The following is a 27582-nucleotide window of genomic DNA, read 5'->3' as shown; positions in this document are numbered from 1 at the left end:
TTATATGTGAACTGTCACATCTGTAATCGCTGCAGAGTAGATTAGATTAGAATTGGAATAGATTAATAAAATAGATTAACCTTGCTCATAGGTACGCCAGTATTTGAAAGTTTATTGTAACAATGCTGCTGCTTCATGTTGTATCATATACGGGGTGTTACAAAAAGGTACATCCAAACTTGCAGGAAACATTCCTCACACACAAATAAAGAAAAGATGTTATGTGGTCATGTGTCCGGTAACGCTTAGTTTCCATGTTAGAGCTCATTTTAGTTTCGTGAGTATGTACTGTACTTCCTCGATTCACTGCCATGATTTCATACGGGATACTCTACCTGTGCTGCTAGAACATGTGCCTTTACAAGTACGACACAACATATGGTTCATGCACGATGGAACTCCTGCACATTTCAGTCGAAGTGTTCGTACGCTTCTCAACAACAGATTCGGTGTCCGATGGATTGATAGAGGCGGACCAATTCCATGGCCTCCACGCTCTCCTGACCTCAACCCTCTTGACTTTCATTTATGGGGGCATTTGAAAGCTCTTGTCTAAGCACCGCCGGTACCAAATGTAGAGACTCTTCGTGCTCGTATTGTGGACGGCTGTGATACAATACGCCATTCTCCAGGGCTGCATCAGCGCATCAGGGATTCCATGCTACGGAGGGTGGATGCATGTATCCTCGCTAACGGAGGACGTTTTGAACATTTCCTGTAACAAAAGTGTTTGAAGTCACGCTGGTACGTTCTGTTGCTGTGTGTTTCCATTCCATGATTAATGTGATTTGAAGAGAAGTAATAAAATGAGCTCTAACATGGAAAGTAAGCGTTTCCGGACACATGTCCACATAACATAATTTCTTTCTTTGTGTGTGAGGAATGTTTCCTGAAAGTTTGGACGTACCTTTTTGTAACACTCTGTATAGACCCACTAATTAGTTCAGGTGGTGGTTTTTGTTGTTTCATTACATTGGGTTGTATTGTGTTAATAAATTTTTTTTTAAAGTGTCAGTCGCAGTCAGACCACTGTTGTGTGTAGTCGTGACTGCATTATGTCGGAGCTAAGTGAATCCGAACGTTGGCAAATTGTTGGTTGGCCTATGGTGGGTGCCGCCGGAACCAATGGCGGTGAAGCGTTTGGAGTTTCAAGAGACACCGTATCGGAGTTAAGTCACTTCGCGGATAATATTTTGTGTTGAGTGATCGTAACAGACGGCTAATGGTGTGGATTGTAACGAAAAATAATAGGACAACAGGTGCAAAAGTAACTGCAGAATGTGTCGCACTCGGCAACCCTGTCAAAAATAAAAAGGGCTCTCCATAAGCAGGCAGCAGGGTATTGCAGGGTGAGCTGGAATTTCAAAACCACTTATGAGTCTTGTGCAACAGGAAAACGTGGTGCTGTAGCTGTGGAAGCATCACGTTATACAAGAAAGAAGAAAAATGAAATAAGCGTATGGCATCGTTGGCCGGGAGTCCCCGTCCGGAGAAGTTCGGCCGCCAAATGCAAGGCTTATTTCAGTCGACGCCACATTGGGCGACTTGTGCGCTGGTGATGAGGATGAAATAATGATGAGGACAACACAACACCCAGTCCCGAACAGATAAAGTAGGGCGTGTTTTAAGGAATGTGTTGGCCCAGTCTTCACCTGCAATTTCATTTTTAAATCTATGACCAATGCCATTTTTTTTACAGCCAACTGATAAGCTAGGTTACGCAAGTCTTTGATTGTTATGCCGACTAACCTAGCCTCCATACTTTTTAAGTACTTAACGAGCTCAAGTTCCTCTTCTTCCGTACATACGTTCTTAAACTTTCCAGCCATTTTATCAATTTTGTAGTCAGGGTTTTCCCTTCTTTTTTAATGTATATTTCCAGAGTAGCCTGGGGAACGTCAAATTGGTTTGAAGCCTTCCAGTACCCACAATGGCCAGAAATAACTGCCTCCACAGTAGTGTTCATGGCCTCAGTAGACAATGACTGTCTATTTGTTTTTCTCTTATATACTCTAACCATCTGAAATCGAAAGCAATATAAATTATCGGCCTAATAAAAGCGACCTCCATGTTAAAAATGTAGCGGGGCAGAATGGGGTACTTCCCCATACCGCACCAGGTACATGGGTTAGGTTATGGGGGTAAGGCCACTAAACAAAGATATGAAAACAAACATTTAACCCCATGAAACTAAAGATTATTAAACATATTTTAAGCATCTACTAACAATAGGCGTATTGTAAATAAATAGGTATACTTTTCTTGCTTCCAATTCGCCAGAAGTTACAAGGCAGGAGCAAAAATTAGCACAACGAAAACTTCACGATCCAAGGCTTACGACATCCAAACAAACATGGCTGCCGAGGTTGAGCAGTGACTGTTCGAACTAGTTCTACTTACCGCCGATCGTTGGCAGCACCTCCTTTACCAGAACATTCGTGCATCTTCATTCTGCCCCGGTACCCCGTTCTACCCCGGGTTCTCTTACACCCAGTTTGCCGTGTCTCTTAATGAGAATGCTCACCAAATTGTGCTCAAGTACAGGTTCGTTGGTTCTGTAATCGTCACAGCACAACTGTTTGTTATCCTGACGACATGACACATGAACAGGAAAGTACACTTGCCATAGTGATTTATAGATACTTTCGGTGATGAACATTGATGCAAACTACTATAGTGAAGGTTTTATCCGTTTTAGGCAACAGAACAATTAGTGTTCCGTAAACCACCAGTCCGGCAATACATCTCACGCAAAAGTCTCTACCAAACATTCTCTCCTCTCCCGAAGAAAAGAACTATCGTGTCTGAGGCGGGCAGCAATATAACAATCTGCGAACAAGTTCCTGATCACCAGACTTGGCGTCAATGTCCTGGATAAAATTCCGCCCATCTCCACATTGCTTCTTTGAGTGAGAGCTGTCGGACAGTATTTCCCACAAAAAATGTAACTTTGCTCCAAAACATCCTATTTTCATTACCGAAAAATTACGTATATTTTTACTGCAAAGTACTAGAAATCATTACCGCAAATATAAAGTGTACACCAGCTTACTTTTCTAACTTTAAGCGTAGCACACTGCTTACCCTGGTGAAACAGTTTTCCTAGAGTGGGATAGGTTGGAACCGATATGCAATCCGTCTTACGCACTCAACTAATTATAATTCACAAAGTTTATATTTTTCCCACTATTCAGCAGCGAAACGATGATTTTCAAGGTAACATCTATTTACTTTTCTTTTCATTCTGCCCAGTCTGATTGTGACCACCTGTTAAAGGCCTGATAAACCGCCTTTTGCAGCGCAGACCTTTTGCGTGTAGGAAGAAAGTCAGTGAAGTTCTGACAGGTACAAGCACGGATGTGGATCCATACTAACTCCAGTGCTGTGGGCAACTGCGGGAGGTTTCTTGGCTGAGGACTCACTGCGCGAACAGCCCGATCGAGATGGCCCTACATATTCTTGACTGGATTTAAATCCGGGAGTCTGGTGGCCAGGGGAGTAAGGTACACTCATCCCGGTGCACTTCGAACCACTACGTCCGCTGCGAGCTGTGTCACACGTTGCATTGTCCTGCTGGTAGATGTCATCGTACGGAGGAAAAACAAACTGCATGTAGGGGTTGACATGGTCCCCAAGTTACAAGCTTGCGTTGATCCACTGTGCGTTCCAGAATGGTGAGACTGCTGTGAAAACACGCTCTGCCATAACTCTTCTTCCTCCGGCCTGGATACTAGAAGTTTCAAGTCGTACATGCCAACGGCCACTTGTCCGATGGAGTACTCCGTTTTTATACTGTTTGCGTGTCGTCGTGGCTAAGGTACTGTGTACAGTGCATGGCGAAACGGCGCTATCTAAAATCTGCTCCGAGACAACTACGGTGCAACAGGGCAGTGGATGACACAGGTGAACGACAGATACGGAGGTGCGTACAGGCAAATAGACGTGGTACAGCCCAGGTGAAGCAATGGCCTACCAATGGTTTCTCCTCGACTGCCGTTCAGTGAACGTTGTTGTGTATAGGTCTCCACAGCAGGAACCTGCTTTACACACGCATGTGGACTGCGGCAGCTGGAAATTGCACACCAATACCACGACTCGACGTCCACTGAGGGGCGACAGGTGGCCTTTCAGACGAATCACGTTGCATGTGGTCTGCAATGGTGAAGAGCTGCCAATGTCCCCCACATTACTGCCACAGGTGAATGTCCCCTACAGCATAATATGGACCCAACCGTCGGGGAATGTGGTGCATTACACCTTTTCATCTGAATGATGGCGTATCCGATCACCGCTATCAACCTGGTGTAACAAGAAACATTATTCATCCGACCAAGGCTCACGTTTCTACTGGCCCACGGTCCAGTCTCGATGGTCCCGTGTCCACTGTAACCATAACTGATGATGTCGTCTGGCCAACATCGGAAGGATCGTCTTTAATCGTTTGTCTCTCTCTCTCTCTTATTTAATGGCTGAGGCGTTTTAAATAAAAGTTTTCTACTATAATCATTTGTATCAGTGGATTTCACCATGAGCGGTCGATATCCCCCATCTGGCCCTGCCCCCATACATGCTTTCCTTGCCATCCCACGTGCCCGCAGCACATCATTAAATCTAGTTGTGAAGGGTGGTCATAACGATTTCCTCATCTGTGTATTTCATGTCAAGAGAGAGCATTAAGAAAACGTTTGAAATGTAAAAACATGTCTGTAGGGAAAACATCTTTCGTTATTTGACTAGAATAGGACAGCAAATTTGCTACCAGAGAAAACGCAGCTAGATGCGTCAACAAACAGTCTCTGTGTTTGGCTTGACTGCCCACTTCTATAACGGGTCTATCGCAGACGGTGAGAGGAAAAATAAAATGTGTAGGTGCAGTGGTGAGAGTGAACGTGTTGCGGTGCCTAAACACTTCAGAATACGTGAGTGTGTGTGTGTGTGTGTGTGTGTGTGTGTGTGTGTGTGTGTGTAGGTGCGTGCTGTGTGCGCCTTGCAGGGCGCAATCCGGCTTATCTGGCGCGCGTGTAGTGCTGGCCAAACAGAGAGGGCCAAATGGAACCAGATGCCAGCCCACTGCCGCGCCGCCACCTCTCTGCGAGGCCTCCACAAACAGGAGGCGAGCGGGGGCGGTGGGGGCGGTACGACTGACGGAACCCGAGACCAGAGGGCGGGGGCGGCCCCATACCACCCGGTGGCGCAATCCGCCCCCCTGCCCTTCCTGTCTACTTAGAGTTCCAGCACGGCCTCCTGTTACTGACCCTCACTTCTTCACTGCTACACTGCTGGCCATTAAAAGTGCCCCTCCAGGAAAGGTAACAAATAACAAAACTTCACTTACTGCGCGTGTGCAGCACAGTAGGAAGAGTACAGCATTAAGTATGAAGGTGTACTAAATGTACACAGTGTGCAACATTCAGTACACAGAGCTTTCACACCGACTATAATGTGGCTAGGCGAAGAAATGACAGATACGAGTACGTCATTCCATGCCTGCTCTCCTCTAAACTGAGGTGAGAAAAGGGATGGGACAGCGATAGACACATATACAGATGACTCCAGTATCGCGGACACGAGATATAAAAGGGAAGTGCATTGGAGGAGCTGTCTCTTGCATTCAGATGATTCATTCAAAAATACACTCCTGGAAATTGAAATAAGAACACCGTGAATTCATTGTCCCAGGAAGGGGAAACTTTATTGACACATTCCTGGGGTCAGATACATCACATGATCACACTGACAGAACCACAGGCACATAGACACAGGCAACAGAGCATGCACAATGTCGGCACTAGTACAGTGTATATCCACCTTTCGCAGCAATGCAGGCTGCTATTCTCCCATGGAGACGATCGTAGAGATGCTGGATGTAGTCCTGTGGAACGGCTTGCCGTGCCATTTCCACCTGGCGCCTCAGTTGGACCAGCGTTCGTGCTGGACGTGCAGACCGCGAGACGACGCTTCATCCAGTCCCAAACATGCTCAATGGGGGACAGATCCGGAGATCTTGCTGGCCAGGGTAGTTGACTTACACCTTCTAGAGCACGTTGGGTGGCACGGGATACATGCGGACGTGCATTGTCCTGTTGGAACAGCAAGTTCCCTTGCCGGTCTAGGAATGGTACAACGATGGGTTCGATGACGGTTTGGATGTACCGTGCACTATTCAGTGTCCCCTTGACGATCACCAGTGGTGTACGGCCAGTGTAGGAGATCGCTCCCCACACCATGATGCCGGGTGTTGGCCCTGTGTGCCTCGGTCGTATGCAGTCCTGATTGTGGCGCTCACCTGCACGGCGCCAAACACGCATACGACCATCATTGGCACCAAGGCAGAAGCGACTCTCATCGCTGAAGACGACACGTCTCCATTCGTCCCTCCATTCACGCCTGTCGCGACCACACTGGAGGCGGGCTGCACGATGTTGGGGCGTGAGCAGAAGACGGCCTAACGGTGTGCGGGACCGTAGCCCAGCTTCATGGAGACGGTTGCGAACGGTCCTCGCCGATACCCCAGGAGCAACAGTGTCCCTAATTTGCTGGGAAGTGGCGGTGCGGTCCCCTACGGCACTGTGTAGGATCCTACGGTCTTGGCGTGCATCCGTGCGTCGCTGCGGTCCGGTACCAGGTCGACGGGCACGTGCACCTTCCGCCGACCACTGGCGACAACATCGATGTACTGTGGAGACCTCACGCCCCACGTGTTGAGCAATTCGGCGGTACGTCCACCCGGCCTCCCGCATGCCCACTATACGCCCTCGCTCAAAGTCCGTCAACTGCACATACGGTTCACGTCCACGCTGTCGCGGCATGCTACCAGTGTTAAAGACTGCGATGGAGCTCCGTATGCCACGGCAAACTGGCTGACACTGACGGCGGCGGTGCACAAATGCTGCGCAGCTAGCGCCATTCGACAGCCAACACCGCGGTTCCTGGTGTGACCGCTGTGCCGTGCGTGTGATCATTGCTTGTACAGCCCTCTCGCAGTGTCCGGAGCAAGTATGGTGGGTCTGACACACCGGTGTCAATGTGTTCTTTTTTCCATTTCCAGGAGTGTATATCCTACGTGATTATGGTCACACGACAGTAATTAATAGACTTTGAACGCGGAATGTCAGTTGGTTCTAGACGCATGGAACAGGGGAATTCAGTTTTCCGAGATCCACAGTGTCAATAGTGTGCCGAGAATACCACATTTCAGACATTACCTCTCATCTCGGTCAGCCTTCATATACCGACCGAGAGCAGTGGAGACTGAGTAGAGTTGTCAGTAGAGTTGTCAGTGCTAACAAACAAGCAACACTGAGTGAAATAACCACAGAAATTAATGAGTGACGTACGAGGAGCGTATCCGTTAAGACAGTGCAGCGAAATTTGGCGTTGATGGCCTATGGCAGTAGACGACCGATTCGAGTGCCTTCATTAACAGTTCGACATCGCCTGCAGCACCTCTCCTGGGCTGGTGACCATATCGGTTGAACTCTAGACGACTGGAAAATCGTGGAGTATTCATATGAGTCCCGATGTCAGTTGGTAAGAGCTGATGGTAGGTTTCGAGTGTGACGCAGAGTCTACGAAGCAATTGATCTAAGTCGTCAAGAAGGCGCTATGCAAACTGGTGGTAGTGTGAGCTGGGTTTACATCGAATGGGGTTGGTCCTCTGGTCAAATGAACCGATATTGACGGTAAATGGCTACGTTTGGCTATTTGGAGACAATTTGCAGCCATTCATGGTCTTCATGTTACCAAACAACGAGAAATTTTTTTTATGGATGACATTGCACCGTATCAGTGGGCCACAATTCTTCGCGATTTGTTGGAAGAACGTTCTGGATAATTCGAGTGAATGATCTGGCCACTCAGATCACCCGACATGAATACCATCGAACATTTACAGAACATAAATGAGGGGTCAGTTAGTGCATAAAATCCTGTACGGGCAACATTTTCACAATTATGGACGGCTAGAGAGGCAGTATGTCTCAACATTTGTGCAAGGGACTTCCAACGACTTTTGTGTCCATGGGACGCCGAGTTGCTGCACTACACTGCTTAAAAAGAGGTCCTACAAGATATTGGGGGCCATTCCATGAATTTTCTCACCTCATTGTACGCCAGAGTAGATGACTCGCAGCGCTTGACCTGTAGTGACGTTCCAGTCTCACATCACTCTACTACCTTGTGTGTCCAGAGAATAAGAGATCTGGAGAAGGTGCCAGTAAGAACAATAAACTGAGCCTTTTCTACAGAAGTAGGACAGAAAATAAAGGCGCAGTTTTTCATTATACTGTTAAAAGATGACGTCGCGGAGACCCTGAAGATAAGGCATAGCCAACTGCCTTAACCTGTGAGAAGTCAAACACATACTACGCAAATTACAGGCTGTGCGAAGGCGATCGTGTTGTGTACTCATGGCACTCTGTACTATCATACTATCTGCTGGAAAGTATGACGGTGACTAACGCAATCTGATAACGTCGGGTCTCTTTGGAGTTTCTAGGCACAAATACGACCGTCATACTGCTGTAAACCTCTAAATCTACATCTACATAATACTCCGCAAGGCACCGTACCCTGTGTGCTGGAGAGTAGGTTGTTCCACTGCTAGTCATTTACCTTCATCTTACACTCTCAAATAGAGCGAAGTGAAGCAACTGTCTATATGCTTCATACGAGCCCAACGTTATGTTCGTGGCCCTTATTCTAAATGTGCGTTGGCGGCAGTAATATTGTTCTACAGAGATTCCAATTTGATTTGTACTACACACAGGAAACGACAACAGTGGTAACGAGAGCTGTGTGGGGGACTCGGCGGTCTTTTAGGTTAGATGATCTCGGCAAACAGCAGAGAGTGAGTCAGTCTGAAAGGGTGCAGGAGAAACACAAAAAGGTAGACCTGGCAACAGATAGTATAGCTGTAAACTGTCGTAGCTGAAACGGAAAGGAGCCAGAGCTCCAAGCGCTGCTAGAAAGTGGTCAAGCTCAAATCGTATACGTACGGACAGCTGACTAAGTCCGCAGATAAGGAAGGCCGAAATTTTTACGAAGGACCTAACAGTGTTCAGAGCAAATAAATTAAATACGACTGGTGGTGAAATGTCTATTGCTGTCAAAAGTAGTTTACACTGTAGTGAAATTGAGGTACACAGTTCATGTGAGTTAGTATGGGTAGAAGTTACACTTGCCTACAGGAAAAATTAATAACTGGTTTCTATTACCGACATCCAGACTAAAGTGATACAGTTGCCGAACAGTTCAAAGAAAATTTGTGTGTCATTTCCAAATAGATACTCCACTCATACAATTACAGTTGGTGGCGACTACAATCTGAAATCGATATGTTGACGAAAATATAAGTTTAAAGTCGGAGTCAAGCATAAAACTTCATCCGAAATTTTACTGAATGCGGTCTCAGGAAATTATTATGAACTGTAAACGGTTGCTTAATATACTTGACTCTTAGCAACAAATAATACTGCACAAATAGGGAGCATCGTAGCGGATACAGGGATTAGTGACCACAAGGTTGTTGAAGTGAGACTGAGAACCGCAAAATCCAAACCTACCAAAAACAAACACAAAATTCAGAGAAATAGTATCAACGGCAATATTGAGGGTCATATACCAAATAAAGTAGTAAGAGATGATGCTGATCCTCCGTGGTACACAATACAGCTCAGAACGCTGCAGAAGCAAGGGAATTAGCATTCCAAATTTAAAAGAACGTAAAACCCACAAGACTGGCAAAGTTTTGCAGAAGCTTGAAATTTTGCCCTAAGTTCAATGCAGTTTTTAAAGTATTTACAACGAAGCTCTGTCTCGAAATCTGGCAGGAAACCCAAAGAGATTCTGGCCATATGTGAAGTACACAAATGGCAAGGTACATTAAATGCCTCCACCACGCGAAAACAATTGTGATGTTACTGATGACGTGTCACTTAAGCAGAGTTACTAAACCCAGTTTCCCGAAGTTCCGTCACCAAAGAAGACAAAGTAAATATTTGAGAATTCGCATCAATAACAGTCGCGAGCAACTTAGAAGTAATCCTCAGTGTAGTAAAGTAGCCCAAATCACCTTATAAAGGCAAGACCTCCGGTCCAAACTGTATACTAGTCAGGTTGCCTACAGAGTATGCTGAACAATGGCTCCGCACTTAGCAGTCACATACAATCGCTCGCAAATCGAAAAATACTTACTTAAGTTCCGTAAAGTTGCACAAGTCGCATCAATGCACAAGGAACGAAACAGGAATAATTCGCTGAATTATACACCCATATCGACAAATACTTAGGGATTGCAACTACGAATAACTTCAACTGGAACAACCTGATAGATAATGTTGTGCGGAAAGATAACCAAAGACTCCGATTTACGGGCGGAACACTTAGAAAATGCAACAGGTCCGCTAAAGAGACTGCTTACACTACGCTTTACCTGCCTTCTTCTGGAGTATTGCTGTGCGATGTCAGATCAGCATCAATTAGGATTTACGGTGGAAATCGAAGAGGCCCAGAGAAGCGCAGCTCGTTTTGTGTTATTGTGAAACAGGGAGAGTGTACCACGGTTATGCCGCGCGGTATTAGCCGAGCGGTCTGGGGCGCTGGAGTCATGGACTGTGCGGCTGGTCCCGGCGGAGGTTCGAGTCCTCCCTCGGGCATGGGTGTGTGTGTTTGTCCTTAGGATAAGTTAGGTTAAATAGTGTGTAAGTTTAGGTACTGATGATCTTAGCAGTTAAGTCCCATAAGATTTCACACACATTTGAACATTTTTGAACCACGGTTGTGATTCACGAACTGTGGTGGAACTCACTAAAACAAAAGTGCCATTCATTGAGGTAGGATCTTGCAAAGCAATTTCAATGAGGAACCTTCTCTTCAGAGTGCGAAAATATTTTTAGGTGCCCATCTACACAGGCAGAAATGGTCAGCGTAATAAGATAGGTCGCTCGGAAGAATTTAAGCGCTAGTTTTTGCCGCTCGCCGTTCGAGATTGGAACGATAGAGAAATAGCTTGAGGATTCTTCATTAAACCCTCCCCCATGTGCTTATTTGTAATTGCTGAGTAATCATGAGATGTAGATACAGATGCAGGAAGCATCTCTGTAAAGCTTGCATGTTGATCGTAGCTACCGGTATCAAATCTGACATACCGCCTCTGAATTGTTTCGATATCTTCCTTCAATAGATTCCAAATACTCGAGGAGTTCACAAGAATGAGTTCGAGTGGTGCTATATATGTGGTCTTTTTTGCAGGTGAATCACACTTTCCTAAAAGTCTAATACGCACCAAATTCGACCATTCGCCTGTCCTCACTAAAATCCCTACATGCTCGTTCCATTTCATGTCGCTTTGCAATGTTACTTATAGATATTTAATCGACTTGTCTGTGTCAGATAGTACACTACTAATGCTGTATTCTGACGTTACGGGATTATTTTTCCGACTCATTTAGGGAAATTAACGTTCTGGACAGCTCCACGTCAGACGTGACGTGCTTGTTAGGAGTGCTGAAAACAGCAGGAGAAATGTTCCGAACACGTACAGCACTGCTGCGTTTGGAAACAAAAGCGCAAGTGTTCGTGCACAAGCACGTACGTGGTTTCTCGTTGCTCATTTGTCATAGCGGGAACTGCGACGTCAGAGGGAAGCCGGTCCCGTCAACTTCGTGGATGTCCTCTGCAATTTACTAATGGACGTCAGCTGTCTGCCCAGAAATTAAACGCGCGTCGCCTAGTATCAAGTGGACGCCAACGCTGAACAGCACTTCACAGTTGAGCTATTAGTCAGCTTGGAAAGTAGATGATGTGACGAATTACTTGTTTTTATCGTCGATAAAGCAGTTCCAAATACATTTGCCACTGCAGCTGGGGCACAGACTTTCTTCGAGAATACCATATGATTCAGCGTCAAGTTCTGATACGACCATCCAGGTCAACGTTACATTTTTTTCACAGATCCCCAAAACACGTTCACGTGGATACTGCGATGGTCCCTTGAACATGAAAACAGGCAATTCCTTCCGCCTTCCTTTTCTATGTGCACCGTTCCTACAAACCTGCACTTCAAAGCAACCGCTAATTCTTACCTACCACTCTTCTTCATTTTCAGATTTTTTCCAAACACTCCTAATACTATGCTGTAGTTTTGCCTTAGCATCAGCCTCCTGACTCGCTCTGTAGACACTGCACGTGCCCCATTACCCATAGGCTTTCAGCCACTATGCGCACAAGAATTAGTCATGTCCACTTTTTCGTGTTACAGCAGTCTGAGGGTAGTTATCCACCGGTATACTGTAGATTTCCGCTGGTACGTTCTCCCATTGTTATGCCCACTTCGTGAGCATTTCTGTCCATCTGATGTCACCATGTTCTTTCTTGTTGTCTCTAGCTACCAACCGGCGCTGCATTAATTTCAAGAAATACTCAGCTAAACTGAGGTGAGGTAGATTTTCCAAAGGAGGGCATAAAAGCAATAAAAAATTTCTTTTTTTTCTCGGAGGATGAAAGGATTGTGGACCTAAAAGGAAACTGCAGTTGAGAATAATTCAATGTTGATTTGTCGTTTCGTCTGATAGTGTTATTCGAAACAAAAGAAAATAAATTATAACTATAATGTTGATAAATATTAGTAGTTGCTAACGATAGAAAGGTGAGAGGGATAACTGCGCTCTGCTCACAAATGATTACATTCAGGAGGTATTGGTTCTACCTTCAGTAAACAAATATCTACTAAAAACTACTTTAAATATTACATTTTTTCTGCTCTTAGAAGAACGAGGTAATGTGCACAAAACTATTCATCAACTGTGTAAATTGTGAAGTGCTGCTGTAAATTTACATTATCAGCGATGACTTTAAGTAGCATGGATCTCTTCCAAACACATTATCTGGCCCAGAAGGTGTGTCACTTAACGTAAGATTACCAGTGTTGTTCCTTTAGAACTGAGCTACACGTCAGTGCAGAACGTCGTAAGTAACAATACTTACTGCTTCAGATTAAAAGTAGTAATCACACTCTGATTAAACAACATAGGTCCAATGTAGGTGTTAAGTTCCAGGTAAATTTAGCAATAAAATTGCCATTAAATAAAATATATCTTTCATGGCTGTGTTGAAATTTGTCATGTTTGGGTTAAATCTGCAAAGAAAGAAATGTACTTAAGAGGAGGTACGCTCACATCATGAACTGCCACATATTCTAGGACAATAAGCATTGAAACCTGCAGTTCACGTCTTCTGCGAGTAGTCTGTGGTAGTTTTAGTTTCTTGTACTACTGTATATTCTACAGATTAGTACAATTAAATATCCTTTCTAAAAATATTCTCATATGTGACCAAAGGGATTTTCATTAAAATGTAGAAATAGTTCAGAGGAACCCACTAAAAACCTTATGTAATGTATCCTATGAAATAAATAACAATGCTAACGCATAACAATGTCAGTTTTCGATGTTATAGGAAAAAGTAAATCCACAAGACTTCTTACAGTTGACAGGACATTATAAGCATCTTTGCTCAGATTACATTTTATGTTCCACTGCAATCTGTTACGTAAATTCAAGCTGTAATTTGATTAACACTGAGAGCTAACATAATTTGTCATATAATAAATGACGTTCTGCACAGAAAATCGCTTAAATGTGCACGTTTCCACAAAAGAATTACATGAAAGTCATTATAATTACTACATCGCCATTAATTAACTAGTAGTTATGTGTCCATCTAAATTAGCGAATAAGGAGACTATTTAAAATCTATGTACCGAAGCGGACACAGTTTGTAGCACTTATAGCGCGAGACTTTCTGAACATAGATCAAATGCTCCTTATAAACAGTTGTTTAAAAATTTTTAGGGTACAGTCACTGATCATTCAATCGTAACATCTAATTCGACATGCGCACTTCAAGTTGTTAAGTAGTTTCACAAGAAAAAGGCTTAGTCACATGCCTCGCGCTGTGCTGTTACCACGTTGTGGGGGGATTATTTTCTCCAGTTGCATTACACTCTGCTGTACTCGTTGTTAGGGAGATTAAAATTATTGTGATATTGTTACACATAGTTCAGTCCATAGGTCACCTTCGGATTTCAGGTTAGGGAAAATATGCCCGTTTAATTCTGCTCTTCTGTTCACTTTTATTATGCAAACGTTCTGTTCAGCTCAATATGAACCGACATAATAAAATTCTGAAGAAAAACTTCTTCTTCAACGTATGTTTCGAACAGTCGTAAGTCATAGGCATTGTTATTACCTTTCAGTATGTTGTTAATGATCATAGCGATAATAATAATAATTATAACAATCATAATAATCATTAATACACAGAACTTCACGAAAGAAAATTTATTATTTTAATATTCATGCAGGCTATATTAGGAACAAAAGACATTTCCACAAAAAAGTCGTTCGGAACAACTATCTGTCCGTCTGCCCATATCACTTTCTTTCCTTCTTACTCACTGCAGCTTGGACACAAGTTGGTGACGTGTGTTTTGCATACACGTTTATTACGTTCCCGCACAACATGTTTGTTTTATTGTCATTGCTTGAAGGAGAGAACTTACAGCGTGCACATTTAGTAGGGATACTTGTTGTTCCTGATTTAGCCGCAACTGCCACTCCTTCGGGATCTTGGTTTCTCCTGACCATTCTCAAAGAATATTCTGTCCTTGGAAAATGCTTCCTTGATGAAAAGTGCTCTGCAACCAGTGACGTTCCAAATTCCTCCAAAAATATTCTCCTTGTAGTCAATTTTCATGCATTCCATTCATTCGAAGTCCCAAGACATATGTATCATAAGCAGCAACATCAATAATATTATAGAAAACTACGATCTGCCTTCTATAGATTTTTCGTTTGCATGTATATGCACCTGTGAGATGAAAGGTATGTATACAGCCCCTTTGGTTGAATAGTAGTCTACAATTATTTTTAGCTTTCACTTTTTACCCCACCATGGTGGAGAGTGCTCATTAGTAGAACATTCTTATTTCCCTTAGGAAAATAATTGACCACTGTAGTGTCATTTGTCAAGTAATGTGAAGGGCTATGAACCTCTTTGGGGGTCATATTCTGTGGAAGTTCTGGCTTATTCCTAAGATCGTCAGTTTCTTTTTCAGGAGCAACTGTCCCAAAATTTGTGGCTTAAATAAATTCTCACATTTTACGTTCTGACATCGCAAGTCAGAAGTAAGGTCAGCAACTACTCTCATTCCCTGATTTTTTTTTTTCTGGTGCCGTTCCAGTCTCCCTCCCAGTATAAATTTGGGTATTCAGTACAAATGAAGAATTGCTGTTACACAGAGTCTGTATCTCGATCCCATATTTTGCCAGTGTGCTTCGGATGTACTGCTTTAATAGACAGCGGCCTCTAAATGCTACCAGTTGCTCGTCGACGGTCACATTTTCCCCTAGACTATAGAATTTTGGAAGACCTTCTAACCACTTCTCCCAGATACTGCGAACGGCAGAGAGTTTATCAGTACGTCGTCTTTCCTCTCTTGTGGGTTTCTTATGAAATCCTAAGACGCCCGATGTTTTACAGAATGTTTTTATGGACGAGGCTGCCCGAAATATGTTCCGCCCAGTATCCCACAAACATTTTGTAAATTCCCCATGTGAGCGACATACACCTGTTCATTGTTTATCATAAACACGTTGCCGCTCAATATTTGTCATCTCTATAATTTCATTCTGAAACGCAGTTGAAAGTAATACCTCAAATGAAGTTTTTACATCACTTATTCTGCTGCTTGCATACCTAGTATCTCCTGATGTACTGCTGATGACGTTCGAAGCAGATAGGCGGTCGTGTTGTCCTGGTGGTTGCAACTGCCATTATATGTTCCCGTTTGCAGAAATAGAAGTCTGTAGACTACTTTGAGCAAGCTGTGGACTGTCGTCAATGTGATTAGAACACTCGCTTTCAGATGCATTACGACATGATCTGCGAACCCGAAAAGTGATCCATCTGTTGTGTTATTTACTAATTCTTCCAATTCAGAGTCATTCAGTGATGTAATCACCATGATGTCACAATTCAGACTGATCATAAACGACAGCGAACACAAACTGAGCAGAAACAATGGATAATTTGAAGTGCTGACAAGTCGTAATGAGAAATCCATTGTTGTAAACGCGGCGCCTTCGTTGACTTGTTGAATGCTGAGAATAAGTATGAACAATGAAAGTCATTAGTACTATAAAATATGAGATGACAAAAAAATATTCGGCTTTAGAGTAAAAATATTAATACTGGGTCACATTGACTCGAACATTATGTATGAAATTCTTAAGGTTTATGAGCAGATGACTTTTTGACCACAAGCTGGCCTTGCCTTTCCAGACAATGTCCCCGAAGTTATTTTGACATTTAAATAATAAGAAACAAAATATGTAACCATTTCGTTTCATATAGACTCCAACAGAACAGCAGGGTTAAGTAAGGTCAGCTGACTTCGTCCAATCTCTTCGACGCCATCTGACTGCCGTAAAGTACAACGTTGTTCGAGATTTCACAAGATACTGTTCAATTTCTGCAGGGTACTTAAGAGTAATTCATTTCGCATCATCGTCGTAGGTGGTAAGTGTTGAGTTTCTCAGTATCTGATTTACAGCCTCCTGGTAATTCAGTGATTCCAAATGCGATAGACCCCCAATAAATGACGTCAATTTAAGCGTTAATGCCAGTCCCTAGCAACTGTTTGTTGCGCAAAATGGTTCAAATGGCTCTGAGGTCTATGGGACTTAACATCTGAGGTCATCAGTCCCCTAGACTTAGAACTACTTAAACCTAATTAACCTAAAGACATCACACACATCCACGCCCGAGGCAGGATTCGAACCTGCGAGCGTAGCAGCAGCGCGGTTCTGGACTGAAGTGCCTAGAACCGCACGGCATATTGTGAGTCTGATATCGCTACATGTCGACATCGTCGACAAATTCGTGTGAATAGGTGCCTTGGTTAACTGAAACATGTGCGGCAGTGAGTAAGAAAATGAACTTGCGGTCAAGAAAAGGACAGTTCAGATTCCTTATTGGCAATACAGATTGAAGTTTTGCGTGATTTCCCACGCAGTTTACAAAAGAGTTCCTTCCAGCACTGCTGCAACTAATTTCGTTCCTCTTCCATTTCAATATGAGGATTTCTTTCGTTCTGCGTGCTGCGCATGGTTTTGTATCTCTGCTGTTTGCCTTATTTTTGAACGTGATTGCTCAAAACGCGTGACTTCATATCTACACAGTTTTCTTCATTTTTGAACGTGATTGCTGAACACTGTTCTCACCTTAGCGAATGGAGATGTCGAATGGCTAGTACCAATAACAATAACTCGTTCAGTTTTTTTCATTGGCCTCTGGGTATAAGAGTCAAGTCAGTTGAAACTTATAGTGCTAACATTTCACAAGTTGCTAAATAATTGAAAACACAAATTTCGTTAGTAATAGCATTAGTACTTTAATAAGTATATTGGCCAAAAGTCTCTGAATCCTAGGTTAATCAGCTAGTTTCTAAATGTGCTGCACACACACACACACACACACACACACACACACACACACACACACACACACACACACAATTTCTCGATTATATTTTAATTTAACTATTTAAGAAGAATTCCATGACCAATTTAAAATTTCAGAGAAACTTTAGATTTCAATTCTTATGAATAGGGGGAGTGTGTAAGTAGTTTGTAGGTCTGTGATAATGTGGAATTATTAAAGAAACGAGGTACTGAATAGGAGCTGCGTCCCCTTTTTAAACGTTTTTATAAATTTATCTAACGGGTGAAGTTGTAAAATTTGCTAAATGGTTACTCTTTTCTGAGATGTAGACATATATGAATATACAGAGAGAGGATTATACTGCGTTAATAAATCTTGACTTCTACCGTTTGCCGCCGACACACTTATGAGCTAAAATCTGCTCGGTAACGTCAACATTGTTTTGAAAATGCTGCTCGTCAAACTTTAAAATTAACGTCGTTATCCCATTCATATGAAGGTACTTCCAGTTTTAAATGATAAAGATTTTTGCTCTAAAAGAACTGAGAAGTGACCAGCTACAACAGAGGTATAACGTTCAACCGCGAATTAGTGACTCGAGTCACTGCACTATTCCAGAAATAGATGATACAAAGTTAAGCAGTTAGTCATTCACTGTGGTTTCCTTCTGTCTTACGGCTCACCATTATTATTTGTTTAAAGTTAAGAACTTTTCGGAAGTACGCGCCAAATTAGCCGGAGTTTCTAAGATTATTGATGTAAAACAAATTCTATGCCTTATGTGAGCCAGTGCTTTTATTATTGTGGACGACATGTTTCGAGAGCTCGCCTTCTGTTTCTGAGACGTATATACTGCACTACGTTCGTATTTTTTCCAGTGTTTAGTTTCTGTATTAACTACTAAATTACATGTATCCAACGCGATTTTCTTTCTGTATGTGAATGATAATCTCAGGAACTCCAGTAGGCTTTGGATGTTTTATCTAATTCATGGAATGATTCACGAGGAAGCTTTGCGTGTATTACTTATAAATATTTCGCGCGAATTGGCTGAATTATGGTGAGTTACAGTTCCTCCCCAGCTTTTTCTGTCTGTATCTGACGGCTAATATCAGAAAGTATTGTAGATATATTGATCCGGTTTCACTACTAGATACACTGATGCACGAGGACGGTTTATGTGAATAACTTATTACCGTTAAACCAGACGAATAGTACCGCTGTAGATACTTAGCACTACTCATGTGAAGCTGAGACGTGTGGCTCGTTGCATTTTACTTTTTAGTTGTTTCAGCAAGATGCATATTACAGAACATTACCATACGCACATTTTATACCAGTCACTGCGGACAAACATGCAATTTGTATGCAGGCAGTGGTATAATGTATGTATATGGTAATGCCTTGCAGTATACATTGTTCTGGAAGCCTTTCAAAATAAAAGGCAAAGCAGACGACTGGCTGCACCAAGAAAAAAGTAATGCTTTATCCACCAGAGCACTAGGATGCAAACCATCGAAATACGTGGTGGATTTAATAAAGACCACCTTTCTAATTTTCAAAAACGTTTTATTGACCTATGATATTATTGTTGTTTTAAGAATTTTCATTAGTTTTCATTAAAACAAGTGCTGTTAAAGGATTGGTAGAGTAATTTGTTTATAATGAGTATTTAAAGAAACGGTGTTGTGAAAGATAGATTCACAAGAAGACCCTCAGCTCTTAGACGTCACCGGATGCAGATACGGAAGGGCATGTTCTCAGTTCTCAGCACACCACCCGACCCACCGTTGTCAGTTTTCTTGAGCGCTGCTGCTAGTTCTCAGTCACGTATTTCCTCAATTGGCCTCACAACGGCTGAATGAACCTCGCTTGCCAACAGTACCCGGCTGAACCAGACTGCGACCCGTCTAAGTTATAGCCAAGCCCGACAGCACTTAACTTCGGTGATCTCACGGGAAGCGGTGTTACCGCTGCAGCAAGGCCATGCGCTTATACATCACACGAAGGTCATTTAAAAGGGACGACTTCCAAACTGTGAAAAAATCTGTTCCTGATAGATTACATAAAGTTAGGTCTAACTTCGAAAATAGGCATGCATCTTATTCATGATGTAACTAAATGGTCAAAAAATTCGACGAAGACTTGCCCAGTACCTAAAAAACATAGTAACAGTAGACGGAACTTGGATGTGAAGCAGGAACTAATCATCTATAAACTGTTTGGCTGTTCCAAGAGAAACTGAAATCGAGAAAAGTGCTTGGAACGAGAAGAACTTCCACGAAAATTATCTCCTAGTGCTATATTAACGTCCTCCACGTCGCAATCAATGACAGGACCGATGAACAGTAAATGCTGAATGGTATACAAATATTTGGCACAAGTCATCCATAAAATCGGCATTAGCCGGCCGAAGTGGCCGTGCGGTTAAAGGCGCTGCAGTCTGGAACCGCAAGACCGCTACGGTCGCAGGTTCGAATCCTGCCTCGGGCATGGATGTTTGTGATGTCCTTAGGTTAGTTAGGTTTAACTAGTTCTAAGTTCTAGGGGACTAATGACCTCCGCAGTTGAGTCCCATAGTGCTCAGAGCCATTTGAACCATCACTTCCATAAAATCGGCAAAAACATCCCGAAACGTCGCAGCATTCTTCATCGTCACAATTAAGTTCTGTATCGCTGCTGGCAAACAGTTCATTATATAACAGAGAAAAATATCAGATTACTGTCTCATTGCATCCAGTCACTTGATCCGTCAGTCACGGCACCAACCACCATCCATCAGTTGTCAACCCTTATACTGAACGAGTGGAACGCCCTACCATGAGCTGGCCGCTGATAACAGCGCAGTTGAGTGCCCCACAAACCAAACATCATCATCACTCCCTGCCACACGTGACCAGCATAGGAGCAGTTCTTTCTATGTATAGTGCGAGTTTCATCGATCCATGTAACTTGGCAGTGAGACATCATACAAAAGTAACTCTCGTCCTTAAATTTTGCAGCCCTGTGTAGTTGGAGAAAGTCTTCAAAAAATCGCACCAAATTATGAAATAATTTTTTTTATTTAAGACATAAGAAGACTCTTTCATCTTTTATCGTATCTGGCGACAGCAAATGTGCCCCTGCCGGAATCACCGAAGGAGTGCCCAACGCTCCCCCCCCCCCTCCCTCCTCCCGAAACCAATCAGGACTGCGTGAGCCACTATGCAGTTATCAGTTAGCACATGGCCTAATCCATGTTAGTGATAGATGTATGTCGGATAGTATTCTTTTCTTTACGGTACTATTTCGACGAAATGACACGCTACAAATCTCTTTGCTACAAAAGCGTGCGTCGTAGACCGAGAGGAAGGTTCCTTCTCGTAGACACAACACAGGAACACGAAGCGCAAGAGACCTCACGTACGCCTCTCGGTTAATTATTAAACCGTCTTTCTTTCTTGATGTTCTTTCCGGATTCTCTTCTTCGAGCACTTCTGTGCCTGTACTATTCGTGGGGGGCCTATTCCCCAACCGCTCGCCGTAACGCGAAACGCCTTTGTTTTAATTATGTCCACCTCAAATCTTGTATCATGTTGTGACACTCTGTATTTCTCGATATAACAAATCGTGCTGCTCTTCTTTGAACTTTCGCAGCGTACTGCGTTAATCCTATGAGGCAAAAATCCCACAGAAGTACTCTAAAAGAGCACGGATAAGCGTAGTGCACCCCGCCTGTGTAGTAGATATGTTACATCTTCTAAATGTTCTGCCAGTAAAACGTAGCGTTTGTTTCGCCTTCCTCAAAACATTTTCTATGTGTTCTTCCCAACTTAAGTTGATCGTAATTGTATTTCCTAGATATTTAGTTTAATTTACCGCCATAAGATCTGATTAATTTATTGTGTACCCGAAATTTAGCGGATTCCTTTTAGCACTCATGTGGACGACCTCACACTTTTCATTGTTTATCGTCAATTGCCAACTTTCGCACTATACAGGTATCATTTACAAATCGTTTTGCAGTTTTCTCTGCTCTTCTGATGACTTTCCTCGACGGAAAACGACAGAATCATCAGCAAACTACTTAAGACGGCTGCTCAGTTTGTCTCCCAAATCGTTTCAATATATAACAAACACCAGGGGACCTATAACACCACCATGAGGAACGCCAGACTTCACTTCTGATTTACTGGATGACTTTCCGTCAGTTACCAAAATGTAAACTTTCACGGCCGGAAATATCATGTCCATTATAATTATCCGGGCTGTTACGCCGTGGTCGGTTGATGACTTCTGTGGTGATTCCCAACGTTTCGTCTCCGACTGCGGGAGACATCTTCAAGAGGGTCCGTAGCTTGATGGAAGGTCCAACACACCCACTGACTCGCTACTGGCTGCCGCTAAATTCCGTGTCCGCGCGCCCCCGCGCCGCGGCGTGACGTCACGAGTTTTGAAAACGTCAGTGCAATTGGCCTCTGTCCGTCGCCGTCGATCGCCGTTGCCATCACCCAGTAGTGGACGAGTGGTACACATCTTCTTTAACACCGGCATCCATATACCGTTTAATTTGACGCCCTCCTTTCGGTTGAAATTATTTGGGTGTTTAGCGATTTCGATTGCCTCCCTGTAGAGCCTTTCGTAATATCCGCTCGTGGCCGCTAGTACTTGCGTCTCCTCGAAACGAATATTGTGGTTCCCTGGCTGGAAAGCATGCTCCGCAACAGCTGATCGTTCCGTTTCCCCTCTTCTACAATTTCCCTTGTGCTCTTCCAAACGTTTAGAAACAGTTCTTTTTGTGGTACCCACATAAACATCACCACAGCTGCATGGGATAAGCGATTTAAGTTGTTTCAATACCCCGAGGAAATCTTCTTCTAAGTTACTCATGTTAGCAGCTGTTCTTGATTCGAATTCTGGAATATTTGTTTCACCTTCTTTGGCGAAGAAATTTCGGAAGGCTGTGTTTAGTAACTCTGCTTCAGCAACACTTTTATCGATGGTATTTCAGTTGCTGTCGCGCATAGTAGGCGTTGATCGTGTCTTGCCGGTAGCGTACTCTTATAGCATTCGATTCAAAGTTTCATTGTGGAAACTATTATGAGCATCTCGCATTGAGGTCCGGCTTAAATTTCGAGCTTCTGTAAGAGATCACCAATCTTGAAGGTTTTGCGTTCGCTTAAATTTGGCATACTCTCTTCGTTGTTTCTGCAATAGTATTTTGTGTCCCAAGGGGAATCAGCTCCGTTGTTTGTTGATTTATTTCCCATAAATCGCTCAACTGCTGTCGATATTGTTTCTTTGAATTCTAGCCATATCTGGACTACACTTGCATTTTTAAGTTGGAAGTAGTGGAGACTGCGTCTCAGAGAGGCGTCAAGTCAGTTTTATCTGCTCTCTTCAATAGGTATATTTTTCGTTTATTATTTGAGGACTTGTGGGTTTCGATATTCACTCTCGCTACGACAACCCTCTGTTCACTAACACCTGTGTCCGATTTGATGGTCGTTAATAGCTCAGGATTATCTGTTGCTAAGATTTACTATTCGAGTGGGCTCATGCACTAACTGCTCGAATTAATTTTCAGAGAACGCGTTTAGCTCAGTTTAGGATGACGTTTTATGCGTAGCTGTTGATTTAAACATGTATTTTCGCCAACTCATCTAGGGTAAATTGATGTCACTACCAACTATAATTGTGTGAGTCAGGTACGTGTTTGAAATTAGACTCTAGTTGGCTTTGAACCTTTCAGCAAATGTATTATCTGAAATGGAAGGTCGTCAAGAGGATCTAATTATTATTTCTTTCCGGTTACCAAGAATGATCTCTACCCATACTAATTTACAAAAACAATCTACATCGATTTCGCAACAGAACAACTTCTAACAATAACAAACACGCCGCCGTCAACTCTATGTAGTCTGTCCTTTCTGAACACCGTTAGAAGCTTCGCAAAAATTTAAGCTGAACTTATCTCCGGCTGTAGCCGGCTTTGAGTGCCTGTTGCAATTTGAGCACCAGCGCTTTCAGTTAGCGCTTTGAGCTCTGATACTTTCCCAACACATCCACGGCTATTTACAACTGTTATTCCGATGTTCCCTAGATCTACGTTCTTCCTGTATTCAACCTGCACCGTTTGAGGTTGAAGCCTTTTGTGTGTTCCCCGAGACCATCTAACTTAAAAATCCGTCAAGTTCACGCCACATCCAGTCCACGCCATACAGCCCCTGTTACACGTATTGCCGCCCCTGTGTTTAGTAGACTTCTGACCTCTTTAGCAGAACCCGAAATCCCACTATTCGGTGGCACAGTCGACGAATCTGAAGCCTATACGCTTGCACAATTGTCGGAGTCTCTGATTCAGATACTCCACTCGGCTCTGCACCAGAGGTCCGCAATCGGTCCTGTAGACTGTGCTGAAAATGGTGAGCTATGCTTTCATCTCGCAAACACGACTGTCAGCCTTTACCACTCCTGATAGCCGCTCGAAACCAGAGAGAATCTCACCCTTTCGAAACGACACACATCATTGGCACCGACGTGAGCAACCACCTGCAGTTGGCTGCATCCTCTGCTCTTCATGGCATTTCTAAGGACTCGTTCCACGTCTGGTACGACTCCACTCGGTATACATACGTAATGCACACTGGCTTTCTTCCTCTCCTTCGTAGTCATGTCCCTAAGGAGCCTCATAACGAGCCTGACATCGGAGCCCCCAACAACCAATAATCCCACGATCTGTTACTTATCACATCATGTGGAGTCAGAAGTTTCCTCTGAAACAGGAATAACGACTGCTTCTGTCTGTGAAACCATGTCATCCACAGACAGCACCTGGAACCTGTTTGTCGGACTAACTGGGGAGGTCCTACATTGGCTTCTCAGGAAGTCCTTCGCAGCCTGCCTCACCCAGGAGCGACCACCCACTCGACCAGTGCGAGAAATTACTGGGTTGGCCATCGGTGTGGACCAAATGGAGGATTCGTGGGTCGGGCTGGACATCTGTTGGATCCTCTTTCCATTCTTATTCCGAAACTGCTATTAAAATTTGACCAGTGTTCTGCACTATTGATGTCTACAGATACAGACGAAATGAACATTTATCAGTTAATATTTTGGTCGCTGTATTTCGCCACCAAATAGTGCGCCATTAAGAGCTTTATCTTTTTTAGGCCATACGACATGGTATGCAATGACGACTGAGTTACAGACATGGAACTTACATATAGCATTTTTGATAACGGAACAGCATGCGTACTTTTAGGATGTATGAATGTTTTCAAATATATCTCTGTTATCAAATTCGTAATACTAATATTTTGTCGTTGTAAGTTGCCAGAACCTAATTTTCTACGTTTCTATTAACTTTTCTTCAGATTTCAAATGTAATTACATAGTGTAGTTTATTCTATATACTGAAGATTAATTGAATACGAAGGTAAATCATATAGTATAGTGAGCAATCGACATTCGTTGTGTAATAATAAATTAACTGAAATTTCTCTCAATTTTAATTTCTGCGTCGGTGGTTTGTCAAGATAATGACAGTTATAAAGTTATATATGTTTCTACAGCTGTGCTACAAGTGATAAAGTGATGTATATTATATTGAGCTCGCTTATCGATTCAAACATGCCACAACACTTTTTACATATCTTGAGGTGTAAACTGTATACGTAAACCTCTGATTTACTTTACCTATAGCTGAATGTGCATGATAGTTCCGCTCCATATCTCATACATTGTTACTCAGATTTGCTACCAACTTGTTACAAACATCTCTTGTGACTCAAGAACATGATATTTATACCGCTCTTCATTAAGACCTATGTGTGAGACATTTCATCGGGTTTACACACTGTACAGATCGAAATGAATAGAAATAAAACTTTTGTTTATGCCTACTTTGTGACAGTTTCGTGTATGTGAGCTAGATATGTGGTGACATTGTCTTTTTTTTCAGAGGTATCATACGAATTTTAACCAGTGTCATTACATCTTTGTATTTGAAAATCACGATTTTAAGAACAGCTGTATGTCATTTTATTATAAGGAACCAGTCTGAGTCATGCAAGTGACATCCTCTTGTACGTACATAGAAGGAAAAACATCAATTAAACACAATGATCACAAACAAAAAGAATCAATATATTCTATACAACATTATTCACACAATCTGTGCTTACAAAACAGTTATGGAATATCTGTCAGAGATGGTAACTAATTGTATTTACAATAATGCTGAAGATCGGCTTCATTAAAACCATAGAATTATCACTGATATATATAGAAGTTTTCAAGATCTGATACACGTTGTAATTACACAACATGTATGAATCTTGTAAGCATAGATTACACCACCCGACCAAAAACTTCCGATTCCTGGCGTATGCCGTGGTCCTTTGTCTGGCTGAAATTAGTTGTTTGTAATAAGTGATATTCTATTATTGCGAAAGTAACGAATGTTCTAAATTACTAAGAAGATCTAAACCATAGCCTCCTTAAACTTAAATATAGGTCTGTTTTGATGCGTGTATGTTTTCTTGTTTTTAAACTCAGATATATAAAGATGGGAGTGGTGCTCTTGCTATTGCAGGAAGTACTGCACATATTTAGAAATTTCAGGACCCGTTCCTTGTTTCAGAAGGCGGCTTCTAAGGATGGCGAGGGAGTCGTCCTTCGACGCAGCTGCATCACCTGCTTCACCTGTTCGCCGGCTGGAGTGAAGCGTCCCCCATGACGCTTAAAGAAGACAATTACGAGGACCTGCGCAGGCTCTCCAATCGCTGACACCAGTGCGGGTGGAGAATTACATTTTTATTGGCACGCGGTTTGTTTTAGCACTGCGGCCTTCCAGCTTCTTGGCCCGTTCCCGAAACACTGTAGTGTGCCATTTGCCGCCTCGAGTAGCCATTTCGAGGAGACTTGATGGCAAATTGTTCGGCTGCTCCACGCTTGAGCGCGGACCTTTTGATTGTTTCTGCTTTATGGGTGCTACAAAGGTTGTAAAATTTAGTGCTCACTGGAACGCCGCACTTGCAGCTTTACCACGGTAGTTTCGAATACTTTTTCGGAAGCGCCATCAGGCGTTTACTGAGGTGCGAAACGCAACCGACCGCGAAACTCTGCTGGTTACGGCCCGCTGCGCTCGTCAAATATTCGCTCGATTACAGAGGGCGCAGAAGGGGCCACAGCTCCTTTATTCTCGTCTACGTGATTACGCTCTTTGACCCGTCACGGATTCTCACTTTTGGTAGACTCTGAACCATTGGCAGTAGTGGACTTCAGAGACATTCCTCGCCACATACCTTCTCAGTCACAGGGAGTCAAGCACATTTTCTATTGTGCAGAATTCCTTACGAACTGAACAGTAAATTTTGCTTCCAGCCCACTTAGCTACATTTTCTCATTGTACATGTTTGTCTGTCGCGAAACTACTGACACTGCGTAATGGTGTTTCTTGATGTCTTAGGTGTATCCCAATTTTCTCTGCAGTGATTTCCTATGAGTCACTTTCGAGTGTGTAAAGTGGTACCACGTGTGGGGCCCCACCTCTCAGTTGTGAAGCGTCATCTGCTCGACGTCATTGTTCTCCGGGCAGCCACGCACCGGCCGGAACAGAGCCCTCAGACATTTTTCCGACTCGTCTGCTTTCGGCTGCCCGTAACGTATTTTTTTCCTATCTCGATGTGAATGTAACCAGTGTTCCAAAACATTTGTATTGACCAAATTACTCTGCCAAAGCCTGTAATATTGCGTTGCTATAAATGGAAAACTCGATGTAACTATTTTAATGTAATCTATTTTAATAAATCTGTAAAACAACTCTGTTTATATCATCCATGTATAGACGTCACAAAAGCAGCTGTTGCCCATAAAATACCAAACGTTTATGGTACAATACTATCTTACTTATTTATTTATCGAACCTGATCTGATTAAGGCCATCAGGCCTTCTCTTACATCGGGTTAAGGTTATCGCACATCCAATACTCTTTTCACATCATGGTTGCCTAAGGAATAAGAAGTAGTATTCAAATGGTTTGAGTGTCTATAGTGACAATGTAAGTAAATAATATTTTCTATAATTTGCTAAAGTTA

The 27582-nt window shown here is 43.0% G+C and overlaps 1 long non-coding RNA gene across 1 annotated transcript in view; it reads left to right on the top strand.

The window, feature by feature from the left end:
- The window catches only part of LOC124712043, a 252706-nt gene extending 225463 nt beyond the window's left edge, over window positions 1-27243 (top strand). The window contains exon 3 of the long non-coding RNA XR_007005570.1: window positions 26129-27243. This is a non-coding gene — a long non-coding RNA (uncharacterized LOC124712043). The remainder of the gene's footprint in view (window positions 1-26128) is intronic.
- Window positions 27244-27582: the final 339 nt, after the last annotated feature.

This window comes from Schistocerca piceifrons, chromosome 8 (assembly GCF_021461385.2).
Source record: "Schistocerca piceifrons isolate TAMUIC-IGC-003096 chromosome 8, iqSchPice1.1, whole genome shotgun sequence".
Taxonomy (NCBI): Eukaryota; Metazoa; Arthropoda; class Insecta; order Orthoptera; family Acrididae; genus Schistocerca; species Schistocerca piceifrons.
Note: the sequence above shows the minus strand (reverse complement) of the source record. Positions and strands in the feature narration are given on the sequence as shown.